This window comes from Syngnathus leptorhynchus, chromosome 3 (assembly GCF_054491065.1).
Source record: "Syngnathus leptorhynchus isolate UIUO chromosome 3, UIUO_Slep, whole genome shotgun sequence".
Lineage (NCBI taxonomy): Eukaryota > Metazoa > Chordata > Actinopteri > Syngnathiformes > Syngnathidae > Syngnathus > Syngnathus leptorhynchus.
Genome location: NC_141197.1, coordinates 1,190,877 through 1,203,036, shown reverse-complemented (window position 1 = coordinate 1,203,036; position 12,160 = coordinate 1,190,877). Strand labels below are relative to the sequence as shown.

The following is a 12,160-nucleotide window of genomic DNA, read 5'->3' as shown; positions in this document are numbered from 1 at the left end:
CGCCTAGTGACGTAATTTCCGCGGCACGTGACTGGGGACGTAATATTATCTAAAAGGGTAAATTATAGTTAAATAAAGTTCTTTTTTAAACAACGCAATCATTTACAGCCGTTGACCAGGAAAAACTGTCAAAATTTGGGCATTTGTGGCTGGCAGCAGACGCCGAATTCGACGTCTCGCGATGACGTCACCCAGCCCCACCTTTTTCTCCAAATGGACCCAAAATGGTACCGTTCGTTTGTGCTTTGTTTGTGCTGGTTTGTGCAGCAAAAATTTTCGTTTGTGCCGCTTGTTTTTTTTAGTTATTACACATTTAATTTATAGCGATGATGTCACCGTATGTCGTCGCGAATGTCAATCTCTTTGAATGCTCCCGATGCAAGACGAATACAAGGTAAATATGTTCTTAGCCCTTTTTTTTCTTTTTAGCTTACAGAAAACTTTCACTGCGGGAAATGGCTTTTAGTGATTTTAGTGTTATCGTGCTCATTGATTAATTTTCTTGTTATCAATAAGCCTATATGATAACTTATTTCAATTACATCTGACGTGAAAAAGGTTCACCGCAACCTAAATTACCTGGTGAGTCTATATCTGTTCCAAAACATTAATTAATGCAACAATTAATACATGTATGTGAAGTTGATGACAGCGAGAAAAATACACTTGAAAACGTGAAAAAATAACTTTATTTTTCAAAGGGAACCTTATCAACACTTTTTTTTTCAACAAATCAAACAATGCATCACTGCACTGTGTAGAACACAGCATGTGGGAAGATCTTAGTATTTACTGATGCTGCTTTCACTCCACTTCCCAGGTCATTATAGATCTCCCAGGCATATGCAGTCCTCCTGCAGTATGCCACATAATGCCCAAGAGAATCCTGGGTCGGTCCTGGTTCAAAACCAATGACTGCTCTCAAAGTAAAAGTCTTTTCTTTTAGCTCCAGACTGGAGGGAAATTCAAGTAAGGTAACTTCCTTGCAACTGCTACCAAGGTCAGTGTCAAACCACACAGACTCTCCCAGTTTGTAGCTGTGAGTAACATTACCTGAACACACAACCTTGCCTGTACTGTTGTCCTGTGTTTTGAATGAAGATGGACACTGGGAAGGATTTTCAATTGGCCTGAGGCAGAGAGAGTCCGAAAGGCTGAGTTCCTTTTCAGCAGCAGTCTGAAGATGAGCCATGCCGCAGGTCTGCAGGACAGCAATGTTTACACAAACAAGTGAAACTTGCCTTATTACTTGTTGGCCTAATTTGCAGTACTGTGAGGAGCATTGTCTTATCAAATAAACACTTGGGATATTCCTCATTGCGCTCTCAATTACAGTGGAGACGTGGCATTGTGCATCAGTTTGGAGAGCACCAGAGGTCAGGAGGACAGGTTTGAATATTTCTCCCAGCAGTTCTGCCCTCAGTGAGTATACCTGTGGGTTCACATCCTGTGTTGTGATGGTTTTCACCAGGTGGAGGAATTGGTTCCCACGTTCATAGTTCAGAACAGTCTTTTCAAATATAGAACTTTCACAGAAAGAACAGCATAAGCATTGACAGACAGCATCAAATGCACAAATATTGAGCACAGACACTTTTGATGTGCGAAGTTTAACAGGCTGTTGATGGTTCCCGTTTTTCAACAATGGTACCTTGACTTTTTTCCAGCCCACTTGTGTATCAATATGCAGCCATTCAGGACAAGGAGAGAGATATGAAGTTGTCTTTCTTTTTTTCGGTGGGACCGCTAAACCTCTCCAGTTTTCAACTGCATTGTCATCCATTGGAAGACTGTGAGTAGATGCATCTGGCTCCCCTCCAGTATGAGATTTTTTTTCCCTTTTGTTTACTACTTCAGTTTGAGAAGTAGTGCAGACATTGTCAGGCTCTTTGACAGTCGTGGCATCACACGCATCTTTTTCACTTTTTTGTTTTGCACAGCAAATCCGCATGTTTCCCTCAATGAAGGAAAGATGACGAGCAACAAACCGGTCCACACGAATGGGTAGGCTTTCATGCTTGAAAAGGCCTTTTTTTATGTTTTTGAACTCTGCTTCAACAGCCGCGGAACTTGCAGTGATGCTGGTGCTTTTAAAGAGAGGGACCATTATTGCTGTCCAGAGTGGCAAGTAACTTCCAAGTCTTGTTATGTGGGGAACGATCTCAGGGAGGAAGTGGATGTTGTCCCGATCCCCATCAGCCATGGCAAGTGACCTGCTCTCCTCACATATTTCTGTCACCCACTGTCGGACATTAGTCTGGATGTGCTGATTTAATGCATCACCTGATTCTTGTCCCTCAACGTCCTCATTCTCGACAAATTCTTCTGCAATTTGCGCTCTCAAGTATTTCTTGGACTTTTCTGATGGGATAGGGGCTCCAGAATTGTCATTACCCTCTGTCTCACTCAGTGCCACAATGGTGATAGTACGAAGAAGTTCTTCAACAACTTTTGCATGTTGCAAACATTGTGACTTAAGAAGCTGTGCTATTGACCTGACAAAGAAATCCTTAACACGAGGTATTTTGTTTTTCAGGCAGTCCCATCGGCAGATCATCTTAATACAGTGTGCTACATCTACCCTGACAAAACATGGGGGTAGATGTCCAGGTTGATTCCCACATGAAATGTTAAAGCACTCATTGATGTAGCTCTTCAGGTCAGGATGAGGGGTAAAAGCTTTGACGAGAGCTCCAAGAATCGCCAGAGAAAAGTCACTCACTGCTTCTTTAGGAACAGATGCACCTGCATGGATCCATTCCTTCAGCCACTGTGTGATAGCATTAACATCATGCTTCTCTGACAGCATCTGCACAACTGGGACACTGGAACTGGTATGCCCTGTCATAACACCCTGATACAGGAAGATATGACCCTAACCCGCTACCACATTGCATACATTCTTTCAATCTCACTCCATTCATTCCTCTCAGCACACGCACTCCTCTCATCTCACACACACACACACACACACACACACACACACACACACACACACACACACACACACACACACTCCCCCTAATTTGATTCATTTTGGATTATTTAGCGGTCTGATCTCTCACAGGAGGAACTGTTACCACCGGATGTTTTTGGGAGGCTTCACTTCTCCCAGGATCTCAAAAAACCTGGCTATTTGAATACGCTCGTCAACGTACCCTTGTCCACCACGACGAAGCTAGGTCCCGGACCTATCCGTAATACGCGCAAGTCCCTGACTTTACCGTACACGTCACACACGTAAGTTCCAAACTTATTCACTGTATGTATCTCTTGCACACTTTATTTGATCTGAACAACAGTCTCCTCTTAAATTTCCTCTTTCAATTTGCAGAATTTTGACTTATAGTAACAGGTATTCTGCTTACCTTATCAGTGACGAGCGCTCAGGGTTGAAGAGACGTTGTACCAGCTCAACGTTGTGCACTTTATTCCAAACGGTTCGCCGACCGAGAGACAGCGTCCCAGACGCTGTCCGGTGTCCTGGATACAGACCACGAGTTGCCAATTACCCTTCTCTTGACATCACGTCAGGGTCACCAAGAAATTGTTAGGATACGGATTTTTAGCTATTGATCTGACTCCAAATTGCGATCAACATTTAACACAAGTTTCTATGTCCCAATCCACACACTGGCGCACCTAACAATTTTGCGAGTTCGTTCTGTCAAAGAGAAGACCAATAGATCAATCAGACCAAATTTACCAATTGTTTATTCCTAACAAAGCGCACTAATACAGGCCTGGGTCCCGGGTCCCTCACACTAAAACTCGTGCGTTTTTGTGACCACCAAAAGACGACACATTCTTCCGGGTTGCCCAGTTTTAAAGAAACACAATATGAATATTAAAGCATGCAAAATATTGTGTGATGATTGGTCGATGGTCATCTCCTCCCCGTCGAGGTGTCATCACTGTGGTCAGGAGTTGGGGATTTTCCTCTCAAAGCCCGACCACCTGGACGTGGTGTTGTTCTTTGTTCTCGTTCCTCACCGACCTTGAGGTGTTATCGTCCGGTACTCCTCGTCTGGGCCTGTTTTGCTACACTTCGCAGAAAACAAGTTCATGCAGTGTGCCTGCACATTCCTCACCCCCCACCAATCCACACAAGCACTCCAACACTAGATATTATATTGATATGATTATGTTTCACACAACCTTAAAAAATATGTTTGCAAACCGCTGAAAGCACATTTCCCTTTATTTTTGATGTCAAAATAAATTTCCCTTTATATCATTTTTCCATCCATGCATAGCAATTATAATTAACGCGCATGTGTAATTTTAATTATTCAAGCAATGAATCCTGATTATATTTATTTGTCCTTCAACTAGATGCCAAAACAACCAGCAGTAGACAATGATTTAATTGTTACAGTTCTCTGCTCATCAAAAGAGGCCATATTTGAAAATGCCAACATAGCCACTCCAAGCGCTACTGTGTGGACAGATCTGAGTGACCAGTTGGAAAAGATGTCTGCAAAGGCTCTGTACACCTTTGTAAAAACAAACCGACACAATATCTGGTCAGCTCTGGGATTCAGTCATGATGAACCTGATCCTGAAACTAGCAGTGAAGCAAGCTCGGAATCAGGTCCTGAACTGCCATTTCAGCTTCATATTCCTTTTGACAAGTGGATGGAATTTATTCCGAAAAAGGCTGAATACAAAGATAAGAACCGTCGAACCCAAAAAAAGAAACTATACCATTTTCAAGCCTGGCACCTAGACCCACATCATAAATGAACACATCTGGAAAACAGTCAAAATTCCTTGCACATTTGTTTTTAAAAGAGCCAAGGTCTATCCATCGGTCTCAAATAATTATATTGAAATCAGAGGATACTGCAAGGAGTGTCATGGCCTTCTCAACATTAATTGTGGCGGAGAGCCAGAAATTAACAGCCCAATAATATTGAACTGTTTCATTAAGAACCGTAATGACTCCCTTCACACTGGTAGCTCAAAGCGGTTTCTATCTGGACAGTTGCGTGAGCAGGTAGCCAAGGAACTTTGTGAGGGCAGGATTGAACCACATGTATGGCGAGCATCACAGGCAAATAAACTGATGGACTTCGGAGACTCTGAGCCAAGCCACCTGCCAAATTTGGCCACCCTGCGCAAGGCAAAGCAAGAGAAAAATGATTTGGCATTAGGTGACAAAAATCCAATTTTCTCATTGCAGATGTTGAAATATAGTTCACCTCACAGTGACAGCATCAAAAACATTGGACTTGACAAGTTTTTCTGTCACCATTGGAGTCAAACACAAATGCATGTGTACAAGAGCTTAAAGAAATCTCACCCAATATTATGTGTTGATGCAACTGGCTCAATAGTTAAAAAACTGATGAGACCGAATGGCACGTCTGGCCACATCAAAGTCAAAGTCCGCTGTATCAGGGTGTTATGACAGGGCATACCAGTTCCAGTGTCCCAGTTGTGCAGATGCTGTCAGAGAAGCATGATGTTAATGCTATCACACAGTGGCTGAAGGAGTGGATCCATGCAGGTGCATCTGTTCCTAAAGAAGCAGTGAGTGACTTTTCTCTGGCGATTCTTGGAGCTCTCGTCAAAGCTTTTACCCCTCATCCTGACCTGAAGAGCTACATCAATGAGTGCTTTACCATTTCATGTGGGAATCAACCTGGACATCTACCCCCATGTTTTGTCAGGGTAGATGTAGCACACTGTATTAAGATGATCTGCCGATGGGACTGCCTGAAAAACAAAATACCTCGTGCTAAGGATTTCTTTGTCAGGTCAATAGCACAGCTTCTTAAGTCACAATGTTTGCAACATGCAAAAGAACTTCTTCGTACTATCACCATTGTGGCACTGAGTGAGACAGAGGGTAATGACAATTCTGGAGCCCCTATCCCATCAGAAAAGTCCAAGAAATACTTGAGAGCGCAAATTGCAGAAGAATTTGTCGAGAATGAGGACGTTGAGGGACAAGAACCAGGTGATGCATTAAATCAGCACATCCAGACTAATGTCCGACAGTGGGTGACAGAAATATGTGAGGAGAGCAGGTCACTTGCCATGGCTGATGGGGATCGGGACAACATCCACTTCCTCCCTGAGATCATTCCCCACATAACAAGACTTGGAAGTTACTTGCCACTCTGGACAGCAATAATGGTCTCTCTCTTTAAAAGCACCAGCATCACTGCAAGTTCCGCGGCTGTTGAAGCAGAGTTCAAAAACATAAAAAAAGGCCTTTTCAAGCATGAAAGCCTACCCATTCGTGTGGACCGGTTTGTTGCTCGTCATCTTTCCTTCATTGAGTGAAACATGCGGATTTGCTGTGCAAAACAAAAAAGTGAAAAAGATGCGTGTGATGCCACGACTGTCAAAGAGCCTGACAATGTCTGCACTACTTCTCAAACTGAAGTAGTAAACAAAAGGGAAAAAAAATCTCATACTGGAGGGGAGCCAGATGCATCTACTCACAGTCTTCCAATGGATGACAATGCAGTTGAAAACTGGAGAGGTTTAGCGGTCCCACCGAAAAAAAGAAAGACAACTTCATATCTCTCTCCTTGTCCTGAATGGCTGCATATTGATACACAAGTGGGCTGGAAAAAAGTCAAGGTACCATTGTTGAAAAACGGGAACCATCAACAGCCTGTTAAACTTCGCACATCAAAAGTGTCTGTGCTCAATACTTGTGCATTTGATGCTGTCTGTCAATGCTTATGCTGTTCTTTCTGTGAAAGTTCTATATTTGAAAAGACTGTTCTGAACTATGAACGTGGGAACCAATTCCTCCACCTGGTGAAAACCATCACAACACAGGGTGTGAACCCACAGGTATACTCACTGAGGGCAGAACTGCTGGGAGAAATATTCAAACCTGTCCTCCTGACCTCTGGTGCTCTCCAAACTGATGCACAATGCCACGTCTCCACTGTAATTGAGAGCGCAATGAGGAATATCCCAAGTGTTTATTTGATAAGACAATGCTCCTCACAGTACTGCAAATTAGGCCAACAAGTAATAAGGCAAGTTTCACTTGTTTGTGTAAACATTGCTGTCCTGCAGACCTGCGGCATGGCTCATCTTCAGACTGCTGCTGAAAAGGAACTCAGCCTTTCGGACTCTCTCTGCCTCAGGCCAATTGAAAATCCTTCCCAGTGTCCGTCTTCATTCAAAACACAGGACAACAGTACAGGCAAGGTTGTGTGTTCAGGTAATGTTACTCACAGCTACAAACTGGGAGAGTCTGTGTGGTTTGACACTGACCTTGGTAGCAGTTGCAAGGAAGTTACCTTACTTGAATTTCCCTCCAGTCTGGAGCTAAAAGAAAATACTTTTACTTTGAGAGCAGTCATTGGCTTTGAACCAGGACCGACCCAGGATTCTCTTGGGCATTATGTGGCATACTGCAGGAGGACTGCATATGCCTGGGAGATCTATAATGACCTGGGAAGTGGAGTGAAAGCAGCATCAGTAAATACTAAGATCTTCCCACATGCTGTGTTCTACACAGTGCAGTGATGCATTGTTTGATTTGTTGAAAAAAAAAGTGTTGATAAGGTTCCCTTTGAAAAATAAAGTTATTTTTTCACGTTTTCAAGTTTATTTTTCTCGCTGTCATCAACTTCACATACATGTATTAATTGTTGCATTAATTAATGTTTTGGAACAGACATAGACTCACCAGGTAATTTAGGTTGCGGTGAACCTTTTTCACGTCAGATGTAATTGAAATAAATTATCATATAGGCTTATTGATAACAAGAAAATTAATCAATGAGCACGATAACACTAAAATCACTAAAAGCCATTTCCCGCAGTGAAAGTTTTCTGTAAGCTAAAAAGAAAAAAAAAGGCTAAGAACATATTTACCTTGTATTCGTCTTGCATCGGGAGCATTCAAAGAGATTGACATTCGCGACGACATACGGTGACATCATCGCTATAAATTAAATGTGTAATAACTAAAAAAAACAAGCAGCACAAACGAAAATTTTTGCTGCACAAACCAGCACAAACAAAGCACAAACGAACGGTACCATTTTGGGTTCATTTGGAGAAAAAGGTGGGGCTGGGTGACGTCATCGCGAGACGTCGAATTCGGCGTCTGCTGCCAGCCACAAATGCCCAAATTTTGACAATTTTTCCTGGTCAACGGCTGTAAATGATTGCGTTGTTTAAAAAAGAACTTTATTTAACTCTAATTTACCCTTTTAGATAATATTACGTCCCCAGTCACGTGCCGCGGAAATTACGTCACTAGGCGGAACTTCCGCCTAGATTCAAATCCGTGGGCGCGCGGTAGGGGGGGGGTGGGTTACGTCGAATTCGGCGTCTGCTGCCTGCCACTAATGCCCGAAATATCTTTATTTTCTGCTTATAACTGGAACGTCTAGAGCGTACACGGTAAATACGACTCATTGTGTTTAAAGAGATTTACTTTTTTGTAGTTTGACTAAACTTGTCGATGTAGCTAGCGTTCACATAGCAATAGCAATGTGTAGCTGTGTAGCTAACCCTAGCTGAAACGTAGTTGTATCTGTGAATGTTGGGTCAGGCTAAATGCTAATCTTCTATTTTATTCCTTTACATTCCACGGTGTTTGTTGGCTGTGTTTTCCACTGTAAGAAGAATAAAAATACAAATCAGTTGGAGGCTCGCATCATTCACCAGGAGCCACAATGGTTGGACATTGGCGAAGATTTCTCAAGTGAGTACCCCTTTCTTCCTCTATTTATGTTAAACACCTCCTATTAAAACTTCCACTGGCTGCAGACAGCCGTGTTTGATCCACCAACAGTATTGCAACTTGCAATTAACTCCTAGTGTCCTTCTCATTAATATGGAATGGTAGCAAATCCAAATTTGCCTGAGAACAAAAATAGATGAAATAAATTAAATAAGTCTTACTTGTTCCCATTAAATAAATTAAGTAGGTCGTCTTCCCATTCCTTTTCAAACAAGTAAAGCCTGCCCTTTTTGTGTAGTAGTTTTTGCGCCTATGCCTAGTATTTATACAAAATCAAAATTTAAATGACTTTACTCATTCATTTATTTATTCAAACGATCCAAAGTTGTGTTGTGTAATTCACAACAAATCTCATGTCAAAATAAATTAAATAAGTATTTTTCCCACTCCTTTTCAAACAAGTAAACTCTGTCTATTTTGTGTAGTAGATTTTCTGTTTATACCTAGTATTTATACGTCATAATTTAAATTATCATTATCAAATATTCATCCATTCAAAAGATCCAAAGTTGTGTGTACCTATGTGTAATTCAGAACATATCTCGTGTTACTCTACTCGCTCTTATCAACTTCTATCAATTTAACTAAGCGTTTAATACGTCCTCAGGTCTCATTCAAAAGATCCAAAGTTGTGTGCGCTATGTGTAATTCAGAATAGATCTCGTTACTCCACTCGCTCATATGACCAACTTCTATCAATTTAACTAAGCGTTTAGTACGTCCTATCAGAACTATAGTCAAGATTTGGCACCATCATGTGGTGAAATTTTGAATTGCAGCACATCCAATTTTGCCTGGGAATAAAAATAGATTAAATAAGCTAAATAAGTCTTACTTTTTCCCATTAAATAAATTAAATAGGTCTTCCCACTCCTTTTCAAACAAGGTTTCATGTTACTCCACTCGCTCTTATTAACAACTTCTATCAACTTAACTAAGTGTTTAATATGTTCTATTAAGACGTATGTGAAAATTTGGCACCATCCTTTGGTTAAATCAGGATTTAGAGCAAATCCAAATTTTCCTGGGAATTAAAATAGATTAAATAAATTCAATAAATCCTCTTCCCACTCCTTTTCATATAAGTAAACTCTGCCCATTTTGTGCTGTAGTATTTCTGTATATACCTAGTATTTAACCAAAATCATTATTTAAACGACTTCATTCATTTATTCATTCAATAGATCTAAAGTTGTGTTAGGTGTAATTCAGAATAGGTCTCTAAGTGCCACCGGCCCTGCCGAGCTTCGGCGTCCGACCAGCGCCGGTTCTGCAGCCGGCCTCGAATGACGAAAAATAACGGTCTCCGCCTGGAGGTCCCCGCCAACTCGGCGAATATTTTCTAAGTGCCACCGGCTCTGCGTGGCTATGGCGTCCGCCCAACGCCGGTTCCCGGGTCGAACCCGGATGACGAAAAATGTCGGTCTCCGCCCGGAGCTCCCAGCCAACTCGGCCACCAGTCACAGGGGTGCAGTACCAACTTTGGTCTTTAGGTGCGCCAGAGTACAATGTGTTGGTCCCCATAGTTAGTGTACTCATTAACTTTACCCCTGTTTTCCAAAACACAATCAGAACGAGTATGGGGGCGGACCCCTCACAGCCATGCCAGCGCAACAAAAGTCCTTTCCGCGCTGGTTCCCCTGTCGGCCACGCATGACGAAACATGTCGGTCTGCCCCTGGAGCTCACGAGACACATAATATTTTCTAAGTGCCACCGGCTCTTCCGAGCAAATGTGTCCGCTCCGCGCTGGTTCCCCTGTCGGCCCCGAATGGCGAAAACTGCCGGTCTCCGTCTGGAGGTCATGACAAACTTTTGGCGAATATTTTCTAAGTGCCACCGGCTCTGCGTGGCTATGGCGTCCGCCCAATGCCAGTTCCCGGGTCGAACCCGGATGACGAAAACTCTGTCTCCGCCCGGAGCTCCCAGCCAACACGGCGAATATTTTCTAAGTGCCACCGGCTATGCGTGGCTATGGCGTCCGCCCAACGCCGGTTCCCGGGTCGAACCCGGATGACGAAAAATGTCGGTTTCCGCCCGGAGCGCCCAGCCAACTCGGCGAATATTTTCTAAGTGCCACCGGCTCTGCGTGGCTAGGGCGTCCGCCCAGCGCCGGTTCTGCAGCCGACCTCGAATGACAAAAAATAACGGTCTCCGCCTGGAGGTCCCCGCCAACTCGGCGAATATTTTCTAAGTGCCACCGGCCCTGCGTGGCTATGGCGTCTGCCCAACGCCGGTTCCCGGGTCGAACCCGGATGACCAAAAATGTCTGTCTCCGCCCGGAGCTCCCAGCCAACTCGGCGAATATTTTCTAAGTGCCACCGGCTCTGCGTGGCTAAGGCGTCCGCCCAGCGCCGGTTCTGCAGCCGGCCTCGAATGACAAAAAATAACGGTCTCCGCCTGGAGGTCCCCGCCAACTCGGCGAATATTTTCTAAGTGCCACCGGCTCTGCGTGGCTATGGCGTCCGCCCAACGCCGGTTCGGCGGTCAACCTCAAATAGCGCAAAATCAGCCTCTCTCCCAATTTTTCTAAGTTCTACTCGAGATACCAGGGGATGGGGTGCAGTACATTTTTTGGTCTTAAGGTGCGCCAGAGTACAATAAAATGGTCCCACTAGTCAGTGTACTCATCGAATTTCCCCCCGTTTTCCAAAACACCACCAGAACGAGTATGGAGGAGATGGGGCTGGTCTCCTCTACGGCGGTGAAAACCCCGTCCTCGACAGCCCGAATGTTTGATAGCGACCTGGAAAGCGCCGTGGCACGCGCTGGAGGTGGGCACTTCGAAAAATTGGCAAAGTGTCACTTTGGCGAAAAAGTGACTAAGTGCCACCTCTCGAAAAAATGACTGTCACCTCTTGAAAAAACCACTGTCACCTTTTGAAAAAATGACAAAGTGCCACATCTCGAAAAAATGACAAAGTGCCACATCTCGAAAAAATGACAAAGTGCCACATCTCGAAAAAATGACAGTGTCGCCTCTCGGTAAAAATGGCAAAGTGTTGCCTCTCCGAAAAAATAACAAAATGCCACCTCTCCGAAAAAATGACAGAGTGCCACCTCTGCGAAAAAATGACAAAGTGTCACCTGCGAATGTGGTGCCTCCAAGGAAGTGGAGGACGGCCGCCTCCTTAAACACAGGCCGAGAGCGAATGCTCCACATCCAAGGAAAGCTCCGTGGAGGACGGCCGCCTCCTTAAACACAGGCCGAGAGCGAATGCTCCGCATCCAAGAAAAGCTCTGTGGAGGACGGCCGCCTCCTTAAACACAGGCCGAGAGCGAACGCTCCGCATCCAAGGAAAGCTCCATGGAGGACGGCCGCCTCCTTAAACACAGGCCGAAAAATGACAAAGTGTCAACTGCGAATGTTATACATCCAAGGATGGAGCGTGACGACCGCCTCCTTAAACACGGGCTGAAAAAATGACCA

General features: G+C 43.9%; 3 long non-coding RNA genes across 13 annotated transcripts; 2 read left to right on the top strand and 1 right to left on the bottom strand.

The window, feature by feature from the left end:
* The first annotated feature begins 78 nt into the window (after positions 1 to 78).
* On the top strand, positions 79 to 5,414 carry LOC147058785 (uncharacterized). Of its 5 annotated transcripts, none has more exons than XR_015065661.1 (8): positions 79 to 227; positions 325 to 394; positions 821 to 1,000; positions 1,102 to 1,199; positions 1,336 to 1,422; positions 1,668 to 1,792; positions 1,941 to 2,208; positions 2,541 to 3,015. It is a non-coding gene; the product is annotated as an uncharacterized LOC147058785 (long non-coding RNA). The 5 variants fall into 5 exon arrangements; XR_015065663.1 differs by having other exon boundaries at positions 80 to 227; positions 947 to 1,000; XR_015065660.1 differs by adding an exon at positions 3,068 to 5,414 and having other exon boundaries at positions 180 to 394; positions 2,541 to 2,834.
* Positions 2,338 to 8,039, bottom strand: LOC147058784 (uncharacterized). Of its 6 annotated transcripts, none has more exons than XR_015065658.1 (9): positions 7,855 to 8,039; positions 7,249 to 7,428; positions 7,050 to 7,147; positions 6,827 to 6,913; positions 6,457 to 6,581; positions 6,041 to 6,308; positions 5,628 to 5,717; positions 5,306 to 5,451; positions 2,338 to 5,116 (listed from the first exon to the last, which is right to left on the bottom strand). It is a non-coding gene; the product is annotated as an uncharacterized LOC147058784 (long non-coding RNA). The 6 variants fall into 6 exon arrangements; XR_015065655.1 differs by having other exon boundaries at positions 2,339 to 5,116; positions 5,306 to 5,717; positions 6,041 to 6,187; positions 6,245 to 6,308; XR_015065656.1 differs by having other exon boundaries at positions 2,339 to 5,116; positions 5,306 to 5,717; positions 6,041 to 6,172; positions 6,245 to 6,308.
* Positions 8,040 to 8,279: 240 nt separating this feature from the next.
* Positions 8,280 to 11,584, top strand: LOC147058783 (uncharacterized). Of its 2 annotated transcripts, none has more exons than XR_015065758.1 (2): positions 8,280 to 8,388; positions 8,614 to 11,584. It is a non-coding gene; the product is annotated as an uncharacterized LOC147058783 (long non-coding RNA). The 2 variants fall into 2 exon arrangements; XR_015065759.1 differs by having other exon boundaries at positions 8,299 to 8,388; positions 8,611 to 11,584.
* The last annotated feature ends 576 nt before the right edge of the window (positions 11,585 to 12,160 follow it).